This window comes from Heterocephalus glaber, unplaced genomic scaffold (assembly GCF_053883595.1).
Source record: "Heterocephalus glaber isolate CG9 unplaced genomic scaffold, H.glaber_assembly_v1.0 deba00001472, whole genome shotgun sequence".
Lineage (NCBI taxonomy): Eukaryota > Metazoa > Chordata > Mammalia > Rodentia > Bathyergidae > Heterocephalus > Heterocephalus glaber.
The window spans coordinates 76235900-76254715 of NW_028258315.1; the positions used below are offsets into that span (position 1 = coordinate 76235900).

Genomic DNA, 18816 nt, shown 5'->3' on the forward strand with positions numbered 1-18816 from the left:
AAGTTTCAGATGTTTGTTTCTCTGTGCTGATTGTTTAAAATAATATACAATATTTATAAAGATACAGTAATCAAAATATAACAAGTAACTCATATTTAAGATTAAATATAGAGAAAAATAGATCTTAATTTAACTCCTGTCTTATGGTAAAGATTTAGACAGGGAGTCCTTGTTTTTATATATAAAAGAGAAAGTAAGTACTCACTTCAAAACAAATTTTACTTTTTATTAAACTTAGTTGAAAGCACAAAACGTTTTATGCTTTATACTTTTTGTATATCTAATATTTAAACCAAATCTGTTTTACTACTGAATATATTTGGGTCACAAATGCAATTTCTATTAGTTCTGAGGTTCTTTATGTCCAGTAAGGAATTCAAATTTGAGACTATTTTTAATAATTTGCTAGACTTCTTTAAGAAATAAGCACTGAAAAAGAATATATACTCAGAGAGCCAAAAGCTTCATATTTTAAAGAATATTCTCTTTGTAGAAAATGATAGAAAGATGTTTTGTCTCTAAAAATATCTTCCAACACTAGATTTCATGAAATGACCCACCTTATGAGCTTTATCATGGACATCAGTGGTTTCAAATGACATCTTTCTATTGATACACTGAGCTCATCCTTCTACTGTCTTGGAACTTCACTCAAAAAATTGTGGGCAGCCCAACTTTGATTGTACCCTAGTTACAAGCATCCTGGCCACAAGGCACTAGAAGGAATATACAGAGTCTGCCAAAAAAAAATTCATACACACTTCAGGAAAAGAAAAACAGTAAATGTCTGGAGACTAATGCCCACCACTTTGAGCATCTCTTGTAATTGTAGAGGCCAAAGGTAGCTTGTATTAATCTCATGATGTCTCAATAAATTTAGTATTAAAATATTTATTCAAGTTTTTCTTTTCCTGAAGTGTGTATACATTTTTGGTGCCCTCTGTATATTAAAGAAAAGGAATGAAAACTAGTTCTGATCATATATTAACCAGCAAGCCCAATACAGTGATCCAAATTTGGCCAGTGTCCCCAGATGAAAGAGGACTTAAAGTTTCTGAGGATGGTTTGCTGTCCAAATAGTATAACATACCTCTCTGTCTTTGCTTAGTATGGCTGTGCACACAAATTCAGCTGCCACATATTTAATTCATTGTCTTTTACTTTGTACCAGAAATAAAGATTCTAGCTATCTGTACACTGCAGGAGATATGCTTCATTACCAAGAACACATTGCACTCAGACATCCCAGCAGAATACTAAACTGGCGATGCATTCGTTCTAGTTCTTAAATGCCAAATACTAGCATTTGGAAGTCAAAATTGTTTCTTTAAGCTTCTGTAGTTCATTTTCCAGTACAATTTCACTTACACATTGAGTTCTATTTTATATGTTGTTTTTTTGTTGTTGTTCTTGCCTTCCTTCATTGATTGTATGTTCCTTAAAGGAAGGAAAAGCATCCATTAATATTTGTAGCCCTAGAACACTTACTAGATTTCTGGTAAAGAGTAGACTCTCGATAGTTTCTAAATAAATGAATAAATTCTATTTGTAGTCCTGAATAACAAAAATAAATCTGATGAGATAAAATTAAAAGGGTGCTGGATGTTGAGTACAAAGATGTAATAGACATTGTTTGCTACCAGTTTCACATTCACTTCCTAAAACAATCTGGCATCTTTTATAGCAAAATCTACTTCCAATGATAGAGACTGAAACTATCGAGGCTTTCTTCCCCAACCTTTCTTGCAACTAGGATTAAAAATATAAACAATACTGAACAATGAGATATATGGAGATAGTTTCGGAGAGTGATTTCTTGTAAAGATGTACCTCCTGATTAAAGAGAGGGGAGAGGGAAAGAATGTGGGAGAGAAAAAGAGAAAAATGGGGAGGGAAGAAAGGTAGAGGAAGGAAAGAAGAAAGAGGGAGGAAGGAACATCAGAGAGGGAGAAAGAGAGACAGAGGGTCAGAGAGGAGAGGGTGAAGAAAGGAAAAGGAAGGGTGGGAGAAAAGTAGAAGAGAGGCAGAAACAGAGCTCAAGGTCTCTTACCTGCCTTCTTGCTGTAGGTTTTGGAATGTGAGGACATTTTGAAGCTTCTACAACCATCTTGTGGCCTTGAAGGGAAGAACAAGAGAATCAAAGGGATACCACTCTCACTTATTGAACTCACCTGAAACCACTTGCCTCCAACCTTCTCTATGTGACATTTTTTGTTTTATGCCACTATTGGTCAGATATCCTATAATGTAGAGCCAAAAGCACCTAACTTGATAAAGAAGGCATAGAGGTGGGACTCAAACCTTACTATCTATGTGGCCTTAGAAAAACTTTTCAGTAAGTCTTATTCCCCATTTCTCTATACATCAAGATCCTCCTCACAAGAATGATGAAATGAGGGGGAGAAACACTACAGACAGTAAATGGCTATGAAAATTAATTTAATTATAAGTTGAAACCAAATACAGGCTCACATTTTTCAATGATTATTGATGTCATGTCCTTAGAGCCCCAAATTAACAAGTAAAGAAAAGAATACTATAAAAAAAATTGAAATCTGCTAATGACCAAAAATAGTTAAATTGCACATATCTCTAGATAATCTTTTTTCCAAAGAGAACTCCCAGAACCTCATTAGACCAAAAACTAGTTTTTTCATACAATAGTATAGCATGATTTTCAATAATAGGGATTTTATTCTCCTTTAAGTATGTTTGTTTAAAAAGGGCCAAGAGACATTTTTTGAGAGCATAACAAATATGGACTAATTAAAGAATAATTAATTAAAGAATACATCCAAAGGCTCTTTTTCTCTGACAGGTTGAACACTAACTTCCTGTGGTAATGGCTCACTCATTACAGTACCATATAATTACTCAGCATTTCACACCTAAGTACTTTCTATGTTTTTGCCAAATTAAACCATAAAACTAATATGGAAGAGCTTTAGACAGAGCAAATGATTGAGAAAAAGCATAAGTGTTTTATTTTCTAGTTGTCTGATCTACAACTCAAGATGACCTGGCTTTCTTAACTGTACACATTTGTGTGAGTGAACTCCAAACTGCTTAAACTCAGACATGCAACCCAAACAAGCAGAGGCACAGCTGAATCTGCATTCAAGCAAGAGGCTTAGGCTTGAAAACTAATACTGGTTGGACTAGTCGGCAGTGTCTGTTTTTGTCTGCTCAGTATATATACTTTCCTCTCTCCTTTCTGGTAACAAACCCTCCACTAGCCACAGAATGTGCATGTGATCCAAACTGATTCAATCAAACGCTACATCCTTCTGACCCCAGTAATTGGTTCAGGAATATGTGTGCGACTCAAATAACACCAAACATAATCCTCCCTTGGCTTACTTATATGAATGTCAGGAGAAGTCCATCTTTAATCAAAGAGAATCAGCTGAGAGCATGGGAAAAAACTAATTTCACTGTTTGGGTCAGGCTTTTGACTTTTGCATAAATGACAGGTTGTAATTCAGATGATTTTTGATGAATATTCACTTGTTAATCCAAGGATGTTACTCAATTACTCTTCCAAACAGTAGCAAGCAAAAAGTGGATGGTGGCTTCAGTTATAATCTGAACTGAGCTAGTAGGGAAAGATTTGCATCTCCTATGCCACTGAAAATAATAGAAATGGCAAGTAATTTAGAATAGAAATTAATTGACCCCGCAAAAAAAATACAATCCTAGACCAGCACTATCCAAATATTATGGGAGCCTTACAAGTAATTCTAAATTCTATAGTAGTCACATCCCATAAGATAAAATGAAAAGTAGAAATAATTTAACAATATGTTTTATTTGGCATGACATGCCTCATGCTATCATTTTAGTATGAAATCTATCTTAAAATTATTATGATATATTTAAGTTATTAGTACTAAAAACTATGTGTATTTTATACTTGTAGCTCATCTCACTTAAGACTAGCACATTTCAAATGCTGAAATGCTCAGTAGTTACCTGTAGATAGTGGCTAACCTTTTGGACAGTGGAAGTCTAGGGAACAAAACACCATGGTTTTGTGCTGACAGATTCCTAATACCTCTTTGAGCCAGGAACCAGAGTGATTCCCCTAATGCAAAATTCCACTTGTCAGTAGAATAAGTGGAATAAAAATTTAATCTTGAGGGCTGGAGATTTAGTTTAGTGGTTTCGCTGCCTGCTGCGCAAGCTCAAGGACCCAAGTTTGATCCCCAGGACCAAAAAAAAAAAATTTCATCTTGGAGATTTTGAATGGGAAATTCCAACATTATATATGGGTGTGGAACCACTTGAGTATGTGTGTCAAGAATCTGAAAGGCCTCTTATAGACTACTGCACATGCCCAGCAAAAACATAACAATGAATCACCTTTTCTGCATTTGCACTCAGATTGTTGAACTCTATCAGCATTCATAACATAACCACAAGCTTTGGTACCATTATAAATTCAAGGACTCAGAAGACCTCAACTGGTAAATAACCACTCCTCAGAAATCCTGTCCCTGATCAATTTTCCCTTCCTATCTTCCAAAAGTCTTTCACATCTCACCATGTCCCTTAAGCTTACTATCTTTATGTACTAGCTTATTCTGTCATCTCCCCATGGGCAAATGGAAGCTTCAAGTCAGAATTTCATTTCCCTAAGCTTCACTATTCTACTTCAACCCTCAGACTTAGAAATTACTTTACCTATCCTTTTGCTCTTCTTTTCTGAGTCCCTTTCCATTCACTTCCTACATTCTTAGGAACTGCCTTATCAATTACCCACCCCTTGCAGAGTTAACATTTTCTTTTCTTATTTCTTGTTCTCTTCAGCATATAAACATGTTCAAGTTTTTCTTGTCTTAAAACCCTGTGCATCCAATTATTGCCACTGCTTTCTTCTCTGCATCTGTTTTAAATAAATTACCATCCTTACTCTATTAAAACTCCCTTAAGGGGTGGGGATTTAGCTCAGTGTTTCTGCTGCCTACCTCACAACTGCAAGGTCCCAACTTTGATACCTGGTACCAAAAAAAACAAAAACAAATTTCCCTAAAACCACCAAATTTCTCCTCCTGGAAAATCCCACAGAGCCTTTTCTATCTTCTTATTTCTCAGCAACATCTGACAGAGTTGGCAACATGCTCTGTGTTGAAACACTTTCCACTCTTAATGGCATGACTCCAGTCAGGAGAGATTTTTTTTATTTCCCTCATTTCTGGCTACTTTCAACAATCTCTTAGCAGCTTTTCTATTTGCCTAGTACTTAGTATTGTTGTCCCTCAAGTATCAATCATCTACCTTTTTGGTTTTCCAAATGTGGTCCATGGATCAGCAGCTTTGCCATTATCTCAGAAGTTGGTAGACATTCAGAATCTTGGACCTGAACCCAGAGATTTTGCATCAAAATCTGTATTTTAACAAGATCGCCAGGCAATTTACATGATCACTCTAGTCTGAGAAGTGTTCCTTTATATTTGCCATTCTACACATTCTCATGATTTTCATTACTACCCACATACTAATGAATCTTAGATTTCAGTAGCAATTTTCTCTTAAGCTTCATTAGCATACAATTGTATATAATATTGCCTATTGGCCCTCTCCACTTATTGGCATGATCGGCATATCAAACTTTGTGCGACCCCACAGATGTATCTTACTCTATGTGATATGGAGATCATGAAAGAGGAGTAATCATAAAATACCTTGTTTTACTTTCCCATAGCTGAGACAGAAAACCAAACACCCAACAACTTAAAGGAGATATTCATTTTGGCTCATGATTTTAGTCCATATTTGGCTAGCTCCAAAGGAAGGAGTTATGGCAGTAGGGTATGGTGGAGGAGCAATCATAGAATCAGGCAATTGGGTAATCATGGCAATGAGGAAGCAGAGAATGAAGGGAGGAGCCAAGCAGAGAGAGATATATCCTTCCAGGTCACACCCCTAGTGATGCACATCTTATTACTAGGCCCAAAATCCCAGCAGCTCACTTAGCTAGTAAAATATTCCTAATCCAATCACCTCCAAAAAGCCATACCTACAAGTGCATGAGGCTTTGGGGGAATATTGAGATATAAACTATAACATAACTCATGTGGAAGTTAGGCTGAACTTGACTTGAGCCCTAAAGTATAAACTGGGGGAGAGAAAGGAATTCAGATAAGTGTAAAATGAAGGGAACCATAAAGCATATTTACCTTCAGAATTGATAAATAATCCTTTCTTTCAAGGTCATAGTCTCCTGCCAGGGAATCTAAGGAAGAAGTAACAACAGTTCAGGATTTCTTTAGATGATATGAGAATTCACCTAGATTCTTGCTTTCTATCCTCATTTTACTCCTTGAAGGGTATTTGTTGAATTCCTGTTATGTGTCAGGTACTATTCTAGACACTGAAAAAACAGCAATGAATAAAACAGACAAAAATTACAGTACCAGCATTATTGCTAGAAATATTTGTTTTCTTCTCTTAATGAGTTAAGAAGAGATTATCATGCAAGGTGAGTCTCTTTGCGATCAACTCTCTGTTAAGGTCCAAGGCTCAGAAAGAATTCTAAAACATCATATGAAATACTTTAAGGTAAAGGTTTTATACTGGGGAAAGTTACAAGCAAGAGAAAATAGGAAAAGAAGGCCTGGATCGATCATGTTCTGCTTGCCTTTAAAAAGAAACTTGCTAGAAGCTGACCCCCTTGTAACCCCAATATTACCGATTCATTTATACAGTACTTACATATGTTAAAACCTTATATTACAAGAAAGAATAATGCCTTTTCCTTCCAGCAAGGACAAAGGCAAAGTATAAATGTAATTCTGTAAATTTACCACGACTGAGAAGCCTTTTAAAAGTAATTAATAAATTTATCACTGTATATAAAAACAGTATGAAACATCCTATTGAATCTTTATTTTACATATATTTCATTTCTGATACATTCCTCATTGCCTTAAAGGTTAACTTAAACCAGTGTCATACTTCAACTAAAATAGTGCACCATAAAAAATAAACTAGTGACACACACCAGTAAATGTGAAAGTACTCCATTAGAGTTTAGTATGAGCAGAAAAAATATAGATAGCAGAACACTAAACCACAGAAAATTTACAGTGGATTTATTGAGTAACTGAAAAAATAGGCCATTTCTGACACTTTTGCAAAGTGGTATCTTCCCTCAAACCCCAAGTCTTACCCTTAAATATTTCTGATAACTAAAAATTTGAACTCTGAGAAGCCATGAATATCTCTTTATATTTCTATTTTTATACTGCATCTTAGTGCTGACAAAATAGGGAATAAAAAAGCAGAACTTTTATGTCAGACTTCTTGTCTTTTATTTGATTTGAAACCCATTATCACATATTTGCAGAAATACATAATAGCACTCAATCTTTTTCTCTATCTTGAGTTGGTTTCCCTGCAATATTCACTGTCAGTATAAAATTATTGTGCTTACTCATGGAGACTAAATTCTAAACAATGATTACTGACAAATTTCTCTATAGTTCACTGATTCCTCAAAGAAATGGATTTTCTTTTTTTTTTATAGAAACGTCTTTTATTTGGCTAATATGTCCCAAAACAGGTCAGTTAGTAAAATAGATTCTAGAGAATATGGCCTATACACAGCCCTCCCTCCCCAAAAATAACCCTGGGGTGGACATTTCCCTCCCCCTGGGCTCATTGGGTATAAAAAATGTTTGGCAGCTCTGTTTATTATCTAGGCATGGGACAACATGTTCATGTCCCTCCCCTATTCCTACGGTACAGCAGCAGTAGGTGGTCGCAGGTCTCCCCTCAAACCCTAGCCAAAATTTTTGCCCCACCCCAAATATGGAACCAAGAAAATGGATTTTCTATCCAGCTACAATTAATTATAATTGTTACAGAAATCAAAATGCATCTAACAGGTTCAACAGAAAACAGTGTGCTTTGTTTCCTTTTTATTGTATGAGTAATCATATTCTCCAAAATAAATTAGACTCTCATAAACTCCCTTAAAAAGTGCCACCCACTGGACATATATACTGTAGAATATCAGGGTATGTGCAAAGAGGGGATGCAGGTTTGAGATTTCAGAGGAGGCATCAAAGGATAGTTCATCACATCTAGCCTGCCCAAGAATATAAAAGATCTAGGAAAAATGACACAGGTATAGTCACTATCTGGCAAAGCAATCCAGGGTTATAGTAGTATTTCTGCCTTTTAAAAAATCGCACATAACTTAGTGGGTTAAAAAAACCATCATGTGTTATGGCTTGTATCTAGATGTACCCCCAAAGCCTCATGTTCTCATAGGTGAGGCTTTTCAGAGATGGTTGGATCTAGGGTATGGGATACTGGGATTAAGGCTATGTAGTACTAAATTAATCCACTGACTGGCTTACTGTAGCTCTGGATGTGGATAATGGGAAGGCCCACCCTGGGTGAGGGTGGCACCACTGAAAAGGCTTGTAGCCCAGATGGAATAAAAGGGAAAAGGGAGGCTTGTGGCTTGCTGCCTCCTGCCTGCTCTGCCATAGACTGTTTTTCCTCTGCCATATCACACTCCCTTGGAGCCAGCTGACAATGGACTGAAACCTTTACAAACTCCAAGTCAAAATAAACCTTTTCTCCTTTAAATTTGGGTGTTGGGTATTTTGTCTCAGAGAAAAGTAACTAAGACAGTGTATTACATTTCATATATCTATAGGCTGGAGAGGCAGTTTGTTGATCTAAGGCCACTCCTGTACACAGATAGCTTGTAGGTCGGCTATAGTCTGGCTGCTCAGTAATGGCTTCAGCAGGGACAGCTAGGAGGTCTCAGCTCTGCTCCATATGGTCTGCTCACCTTTCAGCAAACTAGCCAAGGCTAAATCTCCTGGTAATACCACAGAGAGGCACATAAAGGCCTCTTAATGACTGAGTTTAAGATTGCCATATCATAGTAGGCACTGCATGCTGTTAGTTAAAGCAAATGAAGTCACCAGTCAGCCCAGTTTAAACAGATAGACAAATGGACTCTGCCTTTGGCAAGGCAATCTTCAAAATCATATTCTGAAATATAGAGGTAGAAAATTAAAGTATGTTAGCCATAAATCTACTACCCATGGGAAATCTCAGTTCAGCCTCCTTGAATATTGTATTTTTATTTGGCACATCTTTGGGGACCATCTTCTTAGACTTTATCTTTCTGAGGCTATATCTTGTAGATGTGATTACATTCTAAATGGCAAGTCAGAAAGATGATGGGAAGGGCTGGGGATTTAGCTCAGTGGTTTCACCACCTGCTGCGCAAGCGCAAGGACCCAAGTTTGATCCCTGGTACCAGAAAAGAAAAAAAAAAGATGATGGGGCAAGAAAAAAAGAGAAAGATAGTGTTTGTACCTACAGGATTTTATTGGCCTTCAGCCTTCATCAAAAATATGCCTCAAACCCTTGCTGCAGTCTCAGAGTAGGTGCTATAAACTATCTTGCCCCTCAAATTTTAAAATTTTTTTAGACAGGCTCTCACTGAGTAGTCCAGGTTGGCCTTGAACTTGTGGCAATCCTCCTGCCTCAGCCTCTCAAGTGCTGGAATTACAGGCATGCACCATCATGCCTGGCTAACCCTTCAAAATTTAAAGAGGCCATGTGCTTTGGTTTGGCCAATGGGATGTGCCACCAGAAAAGAGTTAAAATTGCTTATGCATTCAGTTTATACTACGGTGCTTAGGCTATTATCATAAGAAAAACAGATCCTGGGGTAGATACTGACTCTTCAGCATGGAGCAGAAGCAGCCTAGGCAACCCACACATGCATAGGCCAGAAACAAATGCTTACAGTTATACACAATTGAAATTGTATGGTCTACACAACAAAAGTTGACAATAAATGAACTAAGAGAACAGATGAAGGCAAAGAGGACAATGGAGATTCTGAAGGCAAGAATCCAGCAGAGAAGTGATGACATCACTGTCTTTAATTAGGGTTAGCTTGACACATGAATTTTCTGGAAAGAAGTCATCCCGGGTCTTTTTTCTTCAATGAGCATTACTAGCTTTGATCTAAGAGTGTCCTTTCTACCAGTTGTATTTGTGTGTGTAAATATGTTTCATATTTAATAGTAGGTGTTGGTTGTATCCATTCATTTGGTAAACTTTGCATTATCTTTGTTAGTGCAACAGGATACATTGTTGTTTGCTCAAAAATTATCCCATATTCCTCCATCTGTGAAAGAGATTAACATGCTAAAATAGCTTGAAGGGCTTTGTTTTTTGTTTTGGGGGTATTTTCCCAAAGCATAATGGAAAAAATAATTGAAAACATTTAAGAATTACAAAGCAGTATAAACACTAAGTAATAATTACTTGTGAGAATTGAAATGAGAATTGCCTTTGCCAAGAATCTTGAGTTAGATTATAACCCCATTATTTGTAACAGCTAGCAAGAACCTTCATTAAAATTTCTAATTTTCTAATGACTGACTCCTTACCAGATCAAAATTATAACAAGTCTGTATTAAGTGTTGTGAAATGAAATGATATTCAGTGCAGCCAGTCAATGTCCTTCTGGGTCATGGTTGGCCAGAGCTGTCCAAAGTCATGCAACCATTGCAGAGAGATGTAGCACTTCCAGTTAGAGAACAATCTTTCCCCCATCAGGTAAGATTTATAGGGATACTGTCACGGTTGTAAAGTTAACTGACATGACATCTGACTACTAACAATCTAAAAGACTAATTGTTGATTTACTTATGTATGCACCCTAGTAATAATAATAATAATGTCTGCTACTTGTTGAACAGCTACTATGTGCCAGGCCATATATATCCCCAACATCTATATGGACAATTCCTTGGGCATGTTAGTTGTCAATAAATGCTTAATAAATTAATGCTTATAAGGTAAGTGTAATGGTTTAGATCAAAAATGTCCCCCCAAAGGCTCACATATTCAGAAGTAGGGCTTTTGGAAGGTAATTGGATCAGGAGGGAAATGACCTCCTCAGTGGAAGTCTGTTGATGAATTCATAGCTGAATTGCCTGTTGGAAGTGGTCCTCAGTTGAAGGAAGTGGGTCACTGGAGATCTGTTTTTGAAGGGTACATTTATCTCTCTGGCTTTTCCCCTGATCTCCTGGCTTCCTGGTTGACACAGGTAAAGTAGCCTTCCTCAAACATGGCCGCTGCCATGATGTTTCTGCCTTGGAGCCAGCACACCATGGACTGAATCTGTGAGCCAAAATAAACCTTTTCTCCTTTAAGTTATATATGTTAGGTATTTTGTCCAAACAGAAAGCTGACAAATACAGTATGGTTAACTTCTTCTTCCAATTAAGAAAAACAGAATTCAAAGAACATAGATAACTTGGGTAATAAATAGTAGAGCCAGAATTTAACAAAAAAAGTTTTTAAAAAATCTAAAACCATGTCACTATCATATTCTTTTTCTTAGTATGTAAGCAAACTGAATCTATGCTCTTTAGACATTTCTGGACTAAACCAAGGTGAGGACATTACCTACAGTAAACTGAGTGCAGCTGGGTCCAGCTACCCCATGTAAGGTAGGAAAAAGGGTGGTTGTAGGCCAGCAGACAGGGTAATTTTCTTTACAATCCTGATCCCTTTGAGAATTCGCCCTTTAAAACCAAGTTTGAATAAGGTATCCTGGTGCTTCGAAGCAGAAAGTTCACCCAGAATGACTGCCAGCTTCACCCATTCTCTAATTCTTTTAATTAGTCTGACTGCCTGCAAAAGTACTGACCTGAGCCAGGCATGGTGGCACATGCCTGTAATCCCAGGACTTGGCAGGCTGAGGCAGGAAGATCACCATGAGTTTGAGGCTAGCCTGAGCTACATAGTGAATTCAAGGCCATCCTGGACTTCACAGCTAGAAGCTATCTCAAAAAACCAAAAAGAGAAAGTATTGACCTGCCCTTATTATTCCTATTCCTCCAAGATGCTCCTGTTAACCAGCTCCAGAAAAAAAAATGAGTAAATCAGTTTTCATGCTCCCATTAGTTTTATGTCTGATAAAAATAACTAAGGTAGTAAATGGCAGAGCCAGAATTTAATAAAAATATCTGGATTCCCAGAATGTGGCCCCACCTTACTTTGTTCATCATGTTCTTTTGTCCATCATGCCCTCGTAATCACGAGCACAGATTTGGAGCCAAAAATAGCTCTGTGTTTACTAACTGACTTTGATGCCTCAAAATCATTTTAACCTTTTTTATCAACTACAAAAATGAACTGAAACTGAAAAAAATATGTACTTTAATGAAAGCCTTTGAAATCTCTCAGAAAGTATTTTTTAATCCAGGTACTTTAGATAGAATATCGAACAAGTTGGAGTGAAGAAGAGTGATTTAGTATAAGGGGTTTTCTATATGACCCTAAAATTATTTAATGGAGACTAAAAGAATTGTAGTCTGTCTAAAATAGAGACTACCTGGTCCTGTTCCACATTAGCCTGGATTATATCTCTTAAAAAGAGTTTAATGGAATGAAAGCTCAGTGAGAACAAGAATCTTTGATTCACTGATAAAGACTAAGGACCTGACACATAGTGCTCAATATACCTTTGTTGAATGAATGTGTGAATGGAAAAATTACCAGAAGTGGCTACATTTAGAGCATTTCAACTCCCTGGGAATTGTTACTCCTGTGGTTGAAAACAGGAATTTAAAAGTCACACAGATTAGAATTCTATTCCTGACTCTGCATCTTACCATCTATTTAAATTTAGGAAGAAGCTGAACTTTCATAGGCCTGAGTATGTCACCTGGAAATGGCCATAATGATGCCTACTTGCTTAGGGTTGTTTTAAGGATTAAGTAATACTTGAAGACTACTTAACACAGTCCCTGGTTTACAGACTGATTACATAGGAAGAAAGACACAAAGTATTAGGAAGAGGTAGTCGGGGGCCTTTTGGTTCACAGGTTGCATTTGTATTCCCTTTATACCTATGAGTAAAATCATTTCAATCACTCATTCAACAATTATCTATTAGGCACCTCCTCTATGCCAGACCTTTATTTAGGTACATGATTTAGTGAACAAAATAAAGAATCCTCTCATGAAGAAACTTGACTTTCTGGAAAGACCAAATGGAAAATAAAAAGACATAATAAGTAAATTATAAGATATGTTAGGTGGTGATTAATGCCCTAGAAAATTAAAAAGTACAGTGTAGTGGCCGGGCATTTAGCTCAGTGGTGCCACATCTGCCCCGAAAGTGCAAAGTCCTAAGCTCGATTTCCAGTTCTGAAAAAAAAAAGTCCAGAGTGATAAAAGTGATCAGTAGTATGGAAGATAGAGTGAGATGAATGCCAAATTTAAATAGAGTTGTAAGCAGGCTCAGTATTTCTCAAAAGATAGCATTCAAGTAAGTCCTTGGAGGAACTGAGGGACTAGAAAAGCACTGAAGGGTCTTTAAGGGTTACTAGAAGTGTCTTTGAGGGTCTGCAAAAACATGACCAGGGCTGGAATAGAGTGAGTAGAGTAGGTGTAGATTACTGAGCACCTTGTTTAATACTGTATGGGCTTTTCACTCATTCTGAGTGGCATGGGGATAATGGGACAGTTTTACACAGGGGAGTCATGCTATGGCTCATATCTAGATGTCCCCATAAAGCCTCATGTGCTCATAGGTGGAGCTTTTAGGGAGTGACTGGATCATGGTTGATACTGGATCAGTCCAATGTCTGGTACAGCATGGTTTTCAGTGTGAAAGATGGACTTATTGAACAACGAAGACCTACCCTGGATGTGGGTGGCACCAACCAATAGGACTGTAGCCTGGGTGGAATAAAAAGGGAAAGAAGCTGCTTCTTGCCTGCCATACCACAGACTGTTTTTCCTCTGTGATGTCCCTCTGCCCTGCGGCACCACCTTGGAGCCAGCCAACTATGGACTTAAAGCTCTACAAACTGTGAGGTAAAAATAAACTTTTCCTCCTTTAATTTGCAGGTGTATTTTGTTCCAGCAAAAAGAAAGTAACTAAGACATTATGTGACATGACTTCAGTTAAAAAGGGTTATTCTTGCCGGGTGTGGTGGTGCATGCCTGTAATTCCAGCACTCAGGAAGCTGAGGCAGGAGGATTGCTGCACGTTCCAGGCCAGCCTGGGCTACATAGTGAATTCAAGCCAGTCTGAATTACAGAGCGAGACCCTGTCTCAAAAAACAAAAACAAAAATGGGTTACTCTGGCTGCTTTGTTGAGAATATGTAGTAGAAAATCCAGTACAGAAGTGTTAAGAGGCCTTAGCAGTAATGTAGAATGGAGACAACAGAGCATGTACCAGAGAAGCACGGCAACACAGGAAGCATAAGAAGGAGGTGGGGGCCAGGGATTTAGCTCAGTGGTTCCTCCACCAGCCTCGCAAGCGCAAGGTCCCAAGTTCGATCCCTGGTACCAAAAAAAAAAAAGAAGGAGGTGGATTCCAGACACATTTTAAAGTTAATTAGAATGAATATGTCAGAGGTTTGTCCCCTGTGGAATACTACTAATCTCTACCTATTTACAGATGCAATGATAAACAAAGATATATTTGAATAACTTCATAATTCAGTGGTAGGCAGGATTTTTCCTATTCACAAGTTATAAGCTCAACTGATAACTTGTATTCAAAATTAGTCAATAAATATCTGCCTTTTGTGATCATCATAAAAAGCCATTATATGCTGCAGATGGAGGTACCTAGTACCTTTGAACATTGTTCTTGTAAACTTGGAGTAAGTCAAGTCACTAATTCTAACCACCAATTTATAAAAAATACAAGCGCAAGGACCCAAGTTTGATCCCTGATACAAAAAAAAAAAAAAAATACAAGGCCTGGCTGAGCATGTTCAATGGCACTATAGACTTGGCACCCATAAAATACAGATATGGAAAACTCTAAGGATCAAACAATGTATTTCTTTAACTGATAAATTGAAAAGAAGGAAAATGGAACTCTTTTGACTGAAAGTGACTTGAGAACTACATCTTCTAAATGTGTTGACTTTATTTGGATCTTTTTGCATTGGGGTTAGGTGGTTTGGTTTGGTTTGGGTTGGGTTGGTTTTTGCAGTAATGAAGATTGAACCAGGGCCTCACACACGTTAGGCAATGGTTCTACCACTGGGCTACATCCCCATCCCTTTTTATGCCATTTTGAGGCAAGGTCTTGCTAAATTGTCTAGGCTGACATTGAACTTGAGATACTGCCTCAGCCTCCTGAGCAGCTGGGATTACAGGCTGTGCTACCATCCATTCTGGATCCTGTTTTATAAATCCATATTTTTAAAAAAAATAGATGAGACATTTGATAAAATGTAAACATTAATTGGATATCTGATATCAGTAATTATTGTTAACATTCTGAGGTGTGAAAACTGATTGTGGTTATGGTTTTTTTTCCCCCCATTAAGTTTATTGGTACATTTTCAGTATAAAATACAGTTACATTCATCATTGGGATCTTGTACCATTACATGAGTCTCTTGGTTCTCATTTTTTTTCTCCTTCCTTTTCCCCCCCTTCACCCCCTCCACCCTTCCCTATTTGCAAAGACCTTGTTTCCATTTTTTTTCCTCTTCTCATATTTTTTCCTTTCCCTTTTGTCCCTTCCCCTACCCCTTCCAATTCCCCTGCTCTTTTAGACCTTTTCTTCCTGTTACACAATATCAGTTATACATTTTTTAAATTACAATATCAAGATCTAGGAGACATTACCACAGATTTTACAGAATTGAAAAGGATATAGAAAGCATATTACAAAAATCTTTTTTGAAACAAATTTGAGAACTTCTAAGAAGTACCTTGGAAGACAAATTAATGAAACTAACTCTGGAGGAAATATAAAATTTGAATAACACCTATTAAAGAAAGTATATTCCTAGCTTGAAAACCTACCTATATGACAACAGCAGGCTCATAAACATTTTAACTGATAAAATTATATCAAACAATTAAAGCAGAAAAAAGAAGGAACACTTCTCCCCTCATTTTAGGAAATCAGCGTTGTGCTAATCCTAAAACTGGATAAAGGTAATAGAAGAAAAAAGTATGAACATAGATAGAAATTTGGTTAACAAAACAAACTATTGTAAGTCAGATCTGGCAGGATGTAGAAAGTGGCTTTGTTATAGGGATGGCAGTGTTGGTTCAGCATTGGAAGATCCACCCCCAAAAGTCATCATTTAAACAGAGGAAAGGAAAAAGCCATATGATCCTGTCACTAGTTGGAGAAAAAGTATTGGACTAAATTCTACAGCTGTTCATGGTAAAAGCTATCAGGAGACTAGAAGTAGAACAGAACCTTTTCAACAGATTAAAGATATGTACTCCGTACTTCCAGGGAGAACGCCTTATATGAATGGAGAAGATACAATGCTTTCTCCTTCAGGTGGGGAACAAGGGCAGATATGCTTACTCTTTATCTGTCCATTAAACTTTGAAACATAGGCCTAAACCAAAATAGTCTGGCAATAAAATGACAAAACTAGGATAGGATTGGCACGGCAGAAGCAAAATCTTTATATGTAGATGAAATGATCATCTACAGAGAAAATACTAAGAAATCTCTAGGAGCCCCTAGAACTTGTACTTGAACTTAGCAGGATTAGAAAACACAAGGTATATATAAAAATTCAGGTCTGTGTATACTTGCTATAAATGAAGAACTGGATATTGAAATTTAAAAGTTATGTAGCAGTACAAAGGACCTAGAAAAGTTAAAAACAAAAACAGTGTTGGAAGACGTTTAGTACCTAATTTGAAGACTTCTTCTAAAGCTACAGTAATCAAGGCAGTGTTGGTGTAAGGAAAGACATATAGAACATTTGAATAAAACAGAGAATCTAGAAATAGAACCACACATATATGGTCCACTGAGTTTTGAAAGATTATTTAACATTAGCATTTTATAGAATATAAACTCAGTTCAAGAGCCGAGGAAGAGAAAGTGTTTTCAGCAAACGGCACTAGAACACCTGGTATCCATATATAAAAAATTAACCTCCACCCTTTTTTTCCATACATGAAAATAACTTGAAGGGATCTATGAACCTAAATAAAAAAGCCTAAAAGTATAAAACTTTAAGAAGAAATTATAAGGGAAAATATTTATGAATTCAGGGTAGTCAAGAACTACCTAGGATACAAAAAACAGGATGTATAAAAGAAAAACATTGATAAATGAGATTCCATCAAAATTTAGAACTTTAAATGACATCATTAAAATGAAAAGTAGTCCTTAAACAGACCATATTTACAATGCATATAACCTATGACCAGAATATATAAAGAATTCTTAGAGCTCATTAACAGACAACCCAATTAAAATGTAGACATAAGAAGATGGTAAATAGCCAGTATAGCACAAGGAATGGTGTGCAACTGTAGAATCAGAAAAATACTAATCAGTACAATAATAAGATTGAATTATACACTCATTAGGGAGATGAAGTTAAAAGTTTTAAAAGCCTTGTCATGAATTTTTCTTTTTGTTGGATTCTCCCCCTTTGTGTTTAACTTGTCACGCCCAATGGATTCATTTTGCTGGGTTTCCTGGGGTTGTGATCCTCATTGTCTTTCCTTGGGTATTGTCTAAAATTTTTTGGAGTGCCGGTTTGGTATTCATGAAGTTCCTGAGGTGCTCTTTGTCATGAAAGTATCTTATTTCTCCATCCATTTTGAAAGATAGTTTTGCAGGGTACATCAGTCTGGGTTGGAGGCTGTTTTCCTTTAGGGTTTGAAATACATCACTCCAAGCTCTTCTTGCCTTGAGGGTTTGCATTGAGAAGTCTGCTGTGATTCTGATGGGCTTTCCTTTGTATGTGATTTGTTTCTTTTCTCTCACTGCTTGTAGAATTTTGTTCTTTTGTTGGATTTCTGGAATCCTAACCATTATATGCCTATGTGTAGTTTTTTTTGATCAAGGCTAGCTGGAGTCCTATATGCCTCACTTATCTGTATGTCAAGTTCTTTTCCCCTCCTTGGGAAGTTTTCTGCCAACACTTCTGTGAACAGTTTTTGTATGTTATCTGCACTCTCTCCTGTTTCTTCCTTGACTCCAATCAGTCTTATGTTATTCTTTTTTGCATCGTCTAGCAGCTGCTGGATTGATTTCTCGTGTTCCCTTACAATTTTAAAGCAATTTTTCTTTTCCTCCTCACTAATTGCAATCTTATCTTCTATATGTGAAATTCTATCCTCACATTGGTTCATTCTGCTGCGCAGACTTTCAATCGAGTTTTTAATCCCTTGGAAATCTGTTTGTATCTGTTTTATGGATTCCATTTGTTTCCTATGTTGGGATTCCATCATGTTCCTCAGATCCTCTATTTTTTAATCTGTGTTCATTCTAGATTTATTAATCATGTCTTGCACCATGAGCAAAATCTTTGCTGTTATCTGAGTAATTATTTCTGATTTCATTTTTCCCAGATCCTCTTTTGTTGCCCCTTCAGAGAGTCCAGGTGGTTGAGTATCAGACTGTTCCATCTCATTTCCCTTTGGGGTTGCTGTAGGTGATCTGGAACTGTTTTGGGGGCTGGTTTATGTGTTTTCTCATGTCCAAGGGGGGGGGGTGCTTCTGGCACCCACGCAGCTCACCTTCTCTGCCCTAGGAGCCTGAGATGGCAGTGGGGGAGCTTCCTTCCGGGTGCTGAGACCGGCTCACCTTCTCTGCTCTAGGAGCCTGGGATCATGGTTATGTTTTTAAAAGAAAGAATCTCCTTGTCTTTTGGAGTAAGAACTGGTAGATAGTTTCCATAAAGGGACAGATAGTAAATATTTCAGGACTGACTATACAGTCTTGTGGACAACTACTTAACTCCACCATTACAGCACAAGAGCAGCCATACACAGTAAATGAATAGGTGTAGTT

The 18816-nt window shown here is 37.1% G+C and overlaps 1 long non-coding RNA gene across 1 annotated transcript; it reads right to left on the reverse strand.

Annotated features, from left to right (window-relative positions):
- Window positions 1-206: 206 nt before the first annotated feature.
- LOC110344510 (uncharacterized) lies at window positions 207-6261 on the reverse strand. The gene is made up of 4 exons (XR_002387115.2): window positions 6180-6261; window positions 5278-5359; window positions 2051-2115; window positions 207-1437 (listed from the first exon to the last, which is right to left on the reverse strand). It is a non-coding gene; the product is annotated as an uncharacterized LOC110344510 (long non-coding RNA).
- Window positions 6262-18816: the final 12555 nt, after the last annotated feature.